The 10260-nt window shown below is 43.2% G+C and overlaps 1 non-coding gene across 1 annotated transcript; it reads right to left on the bottom strand.

The window, feature by feature from the left end:
- Positions 1-2568: 2568 nt before the first annotated feature.
- Positions 2569-2642, bottom strand: TRNAN-GUU (transfer RNA asparagine (anticodon GUU)). The gene has a single exon. It is a non-coding gene; the product is annotated as a tRNA-Asn (tRNA).
- Between the last annotated feature and the right edge of the window lie 7618 nt (positions 2643-10260).

Below are 10260 nucleotides of genomic sequence, written 5' to 3' on the forward strand. Positions count from 1 at the left end.
GCGGGTTCTGGATTCTCCCGAGCGTTTCGACGGCGCGTCTTCTCCAGCTGCCTTAGAAATTGCTTGGAATATCGGTTGGGAATACTTACTCTGGAATTTATGTCGGTGTTAGTTAAGAGGTCACTTTGAATATGTCAAGTCTTTTTCCTAAAAGCATCAGACGGTGCAGTCCCCCATTACATTTAGAACAGCGTTTATCCTAGACTGCATATAGATAAATGGATTAAGGCAAGAACCGGCTGGTTTGTCTGGGTACATTACACAGCTACGAGAAGATTTTTCCATGGCTAAGAACTGAAAGCTTCACCGACCTCTGAAAAAATTTTACTTCATACAAAGAAAGCTTCGATTCCCTGACTAGTCCCAAAAATGTTTTAGGTTTCTCGTTTTCCACAACCTTAATTGTAATTAGATAGTGAGCAGATGGGATGAGCCTCTTCCCATGCACGAGCTTTCCACTTCTACAAAATGAGTTTATCGAGCACTGCCCAAACGTCGCTTTGTATTACCGAGCCCATGATGAGCCGCCTCCTGTACACGAGTCGCAGGATCGCGGTGTGGATGCTCGCACCCCGCATCTATTTTAGCAGGTTTGACGGTGCACGCTTGCACAGCGACGTGTAGCAACTGGAATGAGCCTTAACAAACCCCGTGGTCAGCAATAACCACCCGTATAAAACGCATCCCTGACTTGCTAAGGAGAGCAAGACTTGCTTTATAAAAGCAGAAACGCCTATCCTACCCCGTGAACTATCAGCTTATTTTAGTTTCTAAATTGTTACTGTTTTTGCAGACACTGCTGCTTCACACTGACATGATCAATTTTTTCTTGGTGGTGGTTCCTGTAAGATCTTGGTGCCTGCCTGCAAGCGCGGCAGTCCAAGCACTGGCAAATGTAGATTTTTTTTATTTCATCCCCTGCGAGGCTTTGCTGGCTGCAGTGGATGCCGTGCTACTGGGCTGAATACATCCTGCACTGCAAACAGCGTGGAAATATCGAGGAGGGAATTTACCTGAACCGCTTTAGTTAAAATAGAATTCTCCCTAACAGCGGGAAATATTTACGGGTTAAGCGTGGCTAACGCTGATAAAGGGGGGGTACTGCAGAGAGCTACACCTCCCCTGATGCTCAGCACACGGCTGCCAGTTTTTCAAAATGTTTTACCAAAATGAAAAATATGTGGGTGATAGCAAAAAAAAAAAAAAACCAAAAAAATCAAAACAAAAAACATCACATCAACGATTTAAGGTTTACGACTTCCAAAAGATTTTTCGGTGTTTCTAAATACATGTCTTTTCTCTGCTATCTTGGCTAGCAAGGGCCGTATCTTGTCATCGATGGTAAATCAATGGCACAGCCTGACCTTTAAGAGGGTTGTATCCCTTATTCAAACCAGGCGGGTTGAACAGGAAGATCTGTGAAATACAGCTTCGCTGGGGAAGGGGCATTTTTAATACGGATCCTGTTTTCTGTAAACTGTAAATAGATCCTCTCAGAGCTGGCAGAGGTCGCGCTGGAAGGCAGCCGGATTTCACGCGACCAGAGCGCTCGCTGGAATCGGCTCTCGGGCTCGGATACGGCGAAGGTGCCAACTTCTAATTGACACGTTTAGGCGAAGCTCCCGGAGTAATTGCTTTTAACATTCATTTATGCAAAGAGGCTTCGCGCGGGCAGGGCGAGCCCGGAGCGGCCGCGCCGCCTGCCAGCAGGGAACGGGCCTGGAGCACGTCCCGCCTCGGGCGGGGAGGGACCCGCGGGGCAGCGCCGTGTCCCGGCGCCGCCCGCCGGGCCCCGGGACGCGGCGGGAGCCCCGCGGGCGGCTCCGCCGGCAGGCTCCCGCGCCGCCGCCTCGCTTCGCCCGGCTGCGCGGGCTCCCTCCGCCGCGGACAGGCGCGGCCGCCGGTCTGTGCGTTAACACCGCGCCGCGGAGCGCCGGCCACAGTCGCGCTCGGCGGAGATCACAATAATCCTCCTCGCAAGCGGCGCTCGTCCCCGAGTCTCGGCTCCCACCCGGGCTGTCCGCCGGCGATCTCCCGAGTTGCTGGAGCACGGTGAGCGCCTCCCGGAGCAAACTCCAATCGCCCGGCAGCATCGCTCGTTATCCCGGAGCAGCTCGAAGGCCGGATTCTCCTTCGCACCTCCCGCCGCGGGAGCAGGGGGTGCAGAAACTCCCGGGCAACTCGGGCTCCGCCAGCCTCAGGACAGAGCCGGCCGCCGCAGCCGACGGCGCTCGGGGGCCACTCGCAGCACCCGCATCGCCGCAGGCAGCAGAAGCAGCTCTCGGGTGTCCCGCAACCCGCGCCCGGGAGCGGCGGGGCACGGCCGTGCGGCCCCGCAGGAGCCGGGGCGCCGTGGGCAGCGCAGCCGCGCTGCGGCGGGCTCGGGGCTCGGCGCTCGGGGCGGGCCCCGCCGCAGCTGGGGCCGCGCTGCGCTCCCCGCCGGGGGCCCCCTGCCCGGCTACACGCGGCGCCTGCAGGGCCGCCGGCGCTAATCTCGCATCCTCCCCGGCGCACACGCACAAAACGACGGCCGGCGGCGGGGGCGGCGCCGAGCCCAAAAGGAGACCCCGTCCCTGGGTGGGCTCGAACCACCAACCTTTCGGTTAACAGCCGAACGCGCTAACCGATTGCGCCACAGAGACTCTGCGAGAGCCGCCTCCGCCCTGCTGCCCAAGTGCTGCGGCACCGCCCCTGCCGCGTCCCCGCCGCCTCCTCGCTCCTGCCTCGGCCGCCGGCGGCCACTGCGGACCCGCCGAGCCCGGGATCCTAAACCGCGGCACGCCAGAAAACCACTGATGAAACAGCGAAAACAGCGGCTTTTCTTCCCCTACCTAATGAGAAACCCTCATTCTCAAAATAATTATTCGCAGTAATGATCTTTATTTTAGGGATTAAATTAATGAATCAGACTTAAAACTGCTTCTTCTTGGATGCTGTTAACTGATAAGTTACATATGCAAACCAAAATATAATTTCCAAATATCACGGCAAAATTAGCCTATTAATATATTTAGAAGGTTGTTTTAAGTGACTGTGAGGAACAGTTAGTCTCTCTAAAATAGGCAGCAGTCCTCTGTGTGTGTAGGTTAAGTGTATTTACAGTTCTAAGTACTGGAAACAGTCATGAAGAAAAGCTAACATTCCTATTTATTATTTTATCAAAATCTTCTTCCCAGAGTACTTTACAGTAAATCTATACCTCCAGCTCTGCAAATACAAAGTTTCACATCTGAACCTGAGAAGTGTTTCCCCTTTGCTTTCACAGACTGATACCGTTTGAATCTCTTTGAACCCTTACAATGTCTTTGTCTTCATGTTGTCCCTATGTCTCCCTGAATCTCTGCCTGATGGCTCTTTTCCCCATTAAAAGCCTTCGGAGTTGAGCAGGCACATGGCACTCACAACACCAGCACAGGCACTGACTACTTTCCATGCAGTGCTGGTTATCTCGTGGTATCAATCCATCCACAACCAAATCCCAGCTCACTCCTGAAACCAGAGACTCTCATATTTTGCACAATACTGCTCATCAACACTGTTTGACTTCATTCCTCATCCCAGTGAGTAACTTCATACTGATCCTTTACTGATCACAGCTCAACCTTTCCAGTTTTAACAATACTTTGAAAAGACCTACATAAATGCCAGCATTATCTCAGGATGAATCAATTTTCTTTTATTGTGTATTTTTGGTACCTTACTGACTGACATGTTTTAAAACCTGGAAGAGGAATGCAAGATATACAAGTCCTGAAGAGCAATTGAAATAATTATTTTGAAGGTTGCTTTTTGAGACATCATGCCTGCTGCTGCATATTTTCCTACCCAGATATCTGCTATTCTCAGGGTCAAAAGAATAACTTCACAGGTTGGACCACTTCTGTCTGCTCTGTGAAGGACAAGCAAACGGTCCTGTGATTTTATGCACAAGCAATGGGTATTTAGTGGAATGAACAAGATTTCAGTCTGACTAAAGGCCTAACCCATAGATCCACAGACCTGTAGATTGGGTGTGGATTTTGGGCCCTAAAATGTTTTACTTTATGCGCATAAATGTTCGCATGAGTTTTAATGAACGTAGGCAATTTTCAAACTCTGTCTCTAGAGGCCAGATCTACAAAGGATCTTTGCTATGCTGATATTGAACACAAGCTCTAACTCTGAGCTGTCTAACCTGGTGTAAGACATCCAAGGTGCCTACTCAATGCACAGTGACAGTGGGAGGAGTGCTGTAGCTGAGGCTACACAGTCACTTGGCACCTTTCTTCTCAGCAGTCTTCCTCCCTAAATCTCAGAATCTCTCATCTAAAGTCTTACAAAGTAAAAAACAAAATCAAAAGAACATACACAGCTGTGAGTATTACCCCTTAAAGCTTGAAACCTACAGATCAGCAAAAGATCCAAACATGATGGCTTGGCTGACTGTGGAAGCACTAACCAGTGAGACATCATACCAGAGAGCAACATTATCCATCACTGCTCTGCAAATGGAAAAGATGTGCTACCTACTACTGGGTGAAGGTGTCTGACTGTATCTTTAGTAGAAAAGAAGAGCCCAAGTACTGTTTAAGGCATTCAGAAACCAGAAAGGGCTGCTACTTCAGAAAAATCACTCTTCCTATCATGGTTTTGTTCTTTATTTCTGGACAGTTCTTCTCCCTGATATGCTGTTTCCTGTGGATTATACTGGGAGGTGCTTATAATTTAAATACTATTATTGAGTTCACTACCTATGATTCATATTATGGTTTAGAATTTTATAAAAACATAAATTTATAACAATAGATTACATTTTAATACATTAAAAGAGAATACTATAGATTGTAAACTAATTTATATTTTATATAATAACTTTTTTTTTTATTCCTAAATCAGTGTGCTTAAATGTTCATTGCTATGACATCTGTGACCTTCTTCAGATATAATCTTTGGTTCTTAAATGTCAGAGAAAGTTACTGCAGGACAGAGGGTGAAACTGGTATGGTTTACAAGATTTATAAATATACCATATATTCATCTGCTGTTCAGAAAAAATAAATCTAGTTTTTCACCAGGAACAATTCCTAAAATTCCACAGGATATAGCAGAAATAAAAGAATCTTTCCACTTGTATCACAGAATCACTCTATTTCTACAATTTCTACATGGGAAAGGATCATTTTCCCCCAACAAGCACATGCACCTACTTTATTTATTATTCTGTGTCAGTTTTGGTCAGCTATTTGTCAGTTCTCAAGTTACAACTTTGCTCAAGCTACAGAGATTCATAGTCATAAAAAATTGTGTAACAGCTACTCAGTTTATGCCCAAAAGCATTTCTAATTCCTTACTTTGCAACAGAAATCTCTAGGTTACCATCCAAAGATTTCTTGTGTTTTCCTCAGAAACATACAATTCTAATCCTTACAAGAACTGGGACATTAAGATAAATGGACAGATAAATGCAATTCAACATTGCTATTAGAGTTATTATGGGTAGAGAATAAGATTTCCATGACAAAAGATTTTTCTTTATGGAGCTGCAAGCATCAAACCATGAAAAACATTATTCCTGAAGAAGGATTCAAAAGGTTGGAAGAAGCAGGTATTGAGAGTTTTTCTTGACCAATTGCAAGACTTCTTTTATTCTTCCAATAAAATGCATTTGTATGGGTTTTTTTTTTTCAGTTTTTGTATACAAATTTGCTGCTAGATACAAAAATGGCTTATATTTCTTTATAGACTTTACCAACTAAACACTTCTATTCTTGGGTCTGTTAATAAAATCAGAAAAGTGTTATAACTAAGAGGACATCCCTCCAAATCTGATCAATTTACCGTAAAAGCAAAGAACAAGGCTGAACAATAGTATTTTGCTGAGCTGTCTAGTTAGCTTAGCACTGGTTTCTCTTCTGATGCACGTCACACAAAATATGATGACTATGTGAGAAAATCCAGAAATCTTGGGTTATTATCAAGGGCAGACTGTTGGGTAAACTAAGTCAGCCATACTCCCAACCTCCATGTCTACCAGAAGGAAATGGCACAGGCTGCCTGGTTCTAGATCACAGCATATGTAATTGCACTTATGTTCAAGAGAGACAAAATGTTGTTTCAGCGTGACTTGTGACAAAATTAGAACAGACATTGCTATTATCAGTAATTTGAAATACAATCTGCAATTGTGGGAAAAAAACACCAAAACCCAAAATCCCACAGCAATGACAAAAAAAAATAAAAGAAAAGCAAACCCCAAACCAAATACAGAGTGCTGCATTCAGAATTGATCTTCAGATCTCAAACAACACACTATAAGGGGAATTTTATTTTGCGATTCCCTGCAATCTCTCTATTCTGGTTGACTACTGAAAAGAGTGCAATCATTGTGGCAGTCAGTTCAATAGTTTACATACACACACACTAACATAACCAAAACTTAAAAAAAAAAAGAAAGAAAACAAAAAAACCCATATACAATATAAAGTGAAAAGGAGAAAAATTTACTGCCATAAGAAATGGGAAGAGTAATAATGATGCTTCCCACATAGCAGTTATTTATCTCAAGTACTTCTTATTATCATGGTAACAAAGGGAGAACTTTCCTGTTCTTGCAGGTTTTTTGAACTGCTTATACTAGGAATGTCTAAGAGTTCTTAAAATAATAGTGAATATTGTGAAAATAAGAATGAGTCTTATGCAACTGAACTTTAATGTTGTCTCTACATAACACATGTGAAAGCACAGGAATTTCCAGCCAGTGTTTTCAGAAGCACCAACCTGTTTTACCATTTCCTGATGTCCAGAATTCACATTTAAGTTCTCAGCATAGGCCTTAGTTCAGGAAAGCAGCTATATTCAAAGTACTATGAAAGCACATGTTTCCTTCAAGTAAATAAGATTACTACCATGGTATAAAAGTTCTTTCCTAAACAGGTTAAATTTCAAGGAGAAAAATAAGGGGCAAATTTTAGAGTAGACCCAAACTCGTTGTTTGTTAAGAAATGAGAAGAGCACAAATTTCATATCCTTACCATGCCGAGGAAAACACATCTCCTTGATAGTCTGACCAGTTCTAAGGCATTTTTCAGGTCATCACACTAGTCAGGTTTACATTTGCTGACGTGCTACAATTCAGCCAGAATGTCTGAAGGAAAGGCAGTGAGAAAGGAATACATGGGTAAGTTTTGTGGATCCAGTCCAGATGTTTCCAAACAGGAATCCAATGCATTTGGCCAGGCTACAGCCTTAAGAAACCTGTGCTGACAGGTTGTGTTGGCAACTCCACTTTTCAAAGAGTAAATAATAAATCAAATTCCTGTAGCAGTGCTCTTTTCAGGATGCATTTACAGGCTCAAAGTGTTCTTGCATTGACTTCTAGAAGAGCTCTGCATGACAGATGGCACAGAAGGTTCAAAGAATCATATAAAAGCAAATATATTTTCATTTTTCCAGTTGCATTTATTTTCAGCTAGCAAAATATCAACAGAAGTTTCTAATCCTGTAACTCTATTGCCAAAAAGGAGGGAGGCTATGATACCTCATCCTGAAACCAAACTTGAATTCCTATGGTTATTATCTCCAGAAGAATTCTAACTCTCTCAAACACCTCTGGTGCAAGGAAGTTTCTTCTGTTGCTGTCCCCTAGCTGTCCCTTGCAATGTGAGCAACATCCTGTAGGACCTCAGGATACCAAACTGTTGGTGGTCTGAACCTGCAGTAAAAAAACCTCTTCTTAAAGTTGTAGTAAGAATGGTATACAAGAGATTAGTCTTGTTCCTTATAAATATACATGGGAGATACTCAGAATATTCTTACTAATTCACAGCAGAGAGAAACTAAAAGATTAATCTCTCTATATACATCATAACAAATCCCTTTTCTTTATATAGTCTCAGACATGAACAAGTTTCACAATAATGTGGCCTCAAAAACCAAAAGCAAAACTAAAACTAGGCATTAGTCTCCTCCAATTCAGTGGGAGAGAGAAAAGTTGTGGAGGTTTATACTTACATTGGTTGAAATAATGGATGATGTACTTCTACCGTTTTGTGATAGTTTATCATCACTTAGCATGGACAGGAATTCAGGGATGCTGGAATATTTAAAGAATAATTTTTTAAAACCCCAAATCAACCACCTTTAAGCCCTCAAATTAAATATACCTACCCTAATTCTAAGTCCTGGAAAGTATGAAGTAGAGGAAGATTGGAGTAGGGAGAGTAAAGAAAAAAGAGACAGATTAGGGAGAAACAAAAGAGAACAATGTGGAGCGTGAAGGAAATGAAAGAATTAAAAAATCAGAAAAACTAAAATAAGTCTGAAATAGATATTTTTTGAGTCATGCTGCTTTCAGAGATTTTACAGTGGAAAGGAACCACCAAATTTTGGCAGCTTCAGTAGCTTGCAGTGAGACTGAAGGCAAAAGGAGAACACAGAGGGAACTGATCTGTCTCCTGTTGCTCCTGTCCTAAAGGATGGTATAATCTCCACTGCAGCAAAGGAAGAGAGAAGGCACCTGGAGAGTTACTCACAGCCTCCTGTCCCCTCCTCCTCTTCTTGGCCCCCAGTTTCTCAGATCTTTCTATTAAATTTTAATAGTGGGGACCCCCTCACTCAGGGCAGCACTGCAGTCATTCATTAGTGTCCACCTAGGGAGCAAATAACTCTTTATCTGCACTGTAGGTGTCCAGCTTGCTTTGTGCCTGGAGGGGGATTTGTAATCGAAACAGGGAAGTGCAGGAGCAAAGAGAAAAAATGGGCAGCAATAACCCATGAACTCTCCTTTCATTCAGGTAACACACAAGACACATGTTAATGATTTCAGCTTAAGTACCAGGCAGAGAACTAACTGTACACTAACCAGGCAGAAAGTAGCTGCATGTGCCAATGTCCCTCCTAAGCAGGGACTTTCTGCAGAAGGGACAGCAAGAACTAACTTGCTGGATTTGCAGGGAATTGTTTCATTGTGTATTTTATTGCTCCGCCTTTGCAAACTCCCTTTTCAGATCTCACCCAAACGGATTGAAAAGCTAAGATTTTTCTCAGGTCTTGTATTTTAGCTTGTCTACACAGGGTTCCTGTAATGGGATTAGGAGAACCCATGAGATTCCAGACAGAATGCACCGGGATTTCAGCAGCTCTGTTTTCTGATGGGACTAGAATATCAGCCAGTTATGTGCTATCATGGACCATCAAGGTAATTTTAAAATACAAATGTGCTGGTTTGGCTAGACCCACCACAACAAATGAATGAAAAGATAGAAAAACAGGACATGGGTTTTGCCTCCTATAATTTCTGTCAAAATGCATGTGTGTGTGCAAAAGCAATCAAGCAGTCTTTATGTAGGCACTGTCCTTCGTTTTCCTCTTTCAGGTTTTTGGTGGCTGCTGGCCTCAGCAGGGTGAGGCAGCTGTTTGCCCATCTTCCCAGTGCCCTTGGAAGGAGCACATCAGCCTCCTGTACATAAAGGTGAAAAGATAGAGAAATACAAGGGAAGAAAGATCTCTAACAGAGGAGAGAAGACTGCACATATCTTTGAGGACAATGTTTCCCTTTTCATCCCTAAATATTTGCAATCAATACAGCTTCAGTATTTCACAGGCTAATCAATAATGCAGTGAGCGTGAAAGGGATGTGAGGGTCTTCTTGGCGGCTACAAACTGGCAATGATGCTTTGATGGCTCCTACTGAGGATTTATCATTTCTTGGATAATCTCCTGCAGAACACTGTGGGGTCTGAAAATATAATATACAATATGGCTATAGGAAAGAAACTGGACAGATGATTGCACTTTATCTTAATTCCCTATAGCATCATCTGCCAAGGAAACGAAAGGTAAAATAAAATATGATAGATGTCTAGAAGTATGAATACAGTGTACAAAGATTGTTGTTTGGACATTTAATATAGCTAAGGAGGTCCATAGACGGTAAGACAAAGAGAGTTATGAGGAACCACTTTCCTTTTTTGTCATTGTCCTTGCCATGAGCAACTTCAGAAGGACTTTATCATAACTAATATTAGACTATACTAACAATTATTTCAGAAGCATACACAAGCTAATTCTCTCTCCTTTTCCACATGCGTGCAATTCACTGTGAATAAGATAAAAAATTGTCCCTAAAAACACAAACACATGCACTATTTAATAAAAAAAAGAACAGAAGAGATCACATCTCCAAAGTTTATTACATTTTTGTCAAAATGCCCCTGGCTCAAATGACCAGAACATTTAGTGAGATGTGCCACCCCTGGGGGAAGGGATCTTCCATTCAGACAT

The sequence above is a fragment of the Lonchura striata genome, chromosome 1 (assembly GCF_046129695.1).
Source record: "Lonchura striata isolate bLonStr1 chromosome 1, bLonStr1.mat, whole genome shotgun sequence".
Lineage (NCBI taxonomy): Eukaryota > Metazoa > Chordata > Aves > Passeriformes > Estrildidae > Lonchura > Lonchura striata.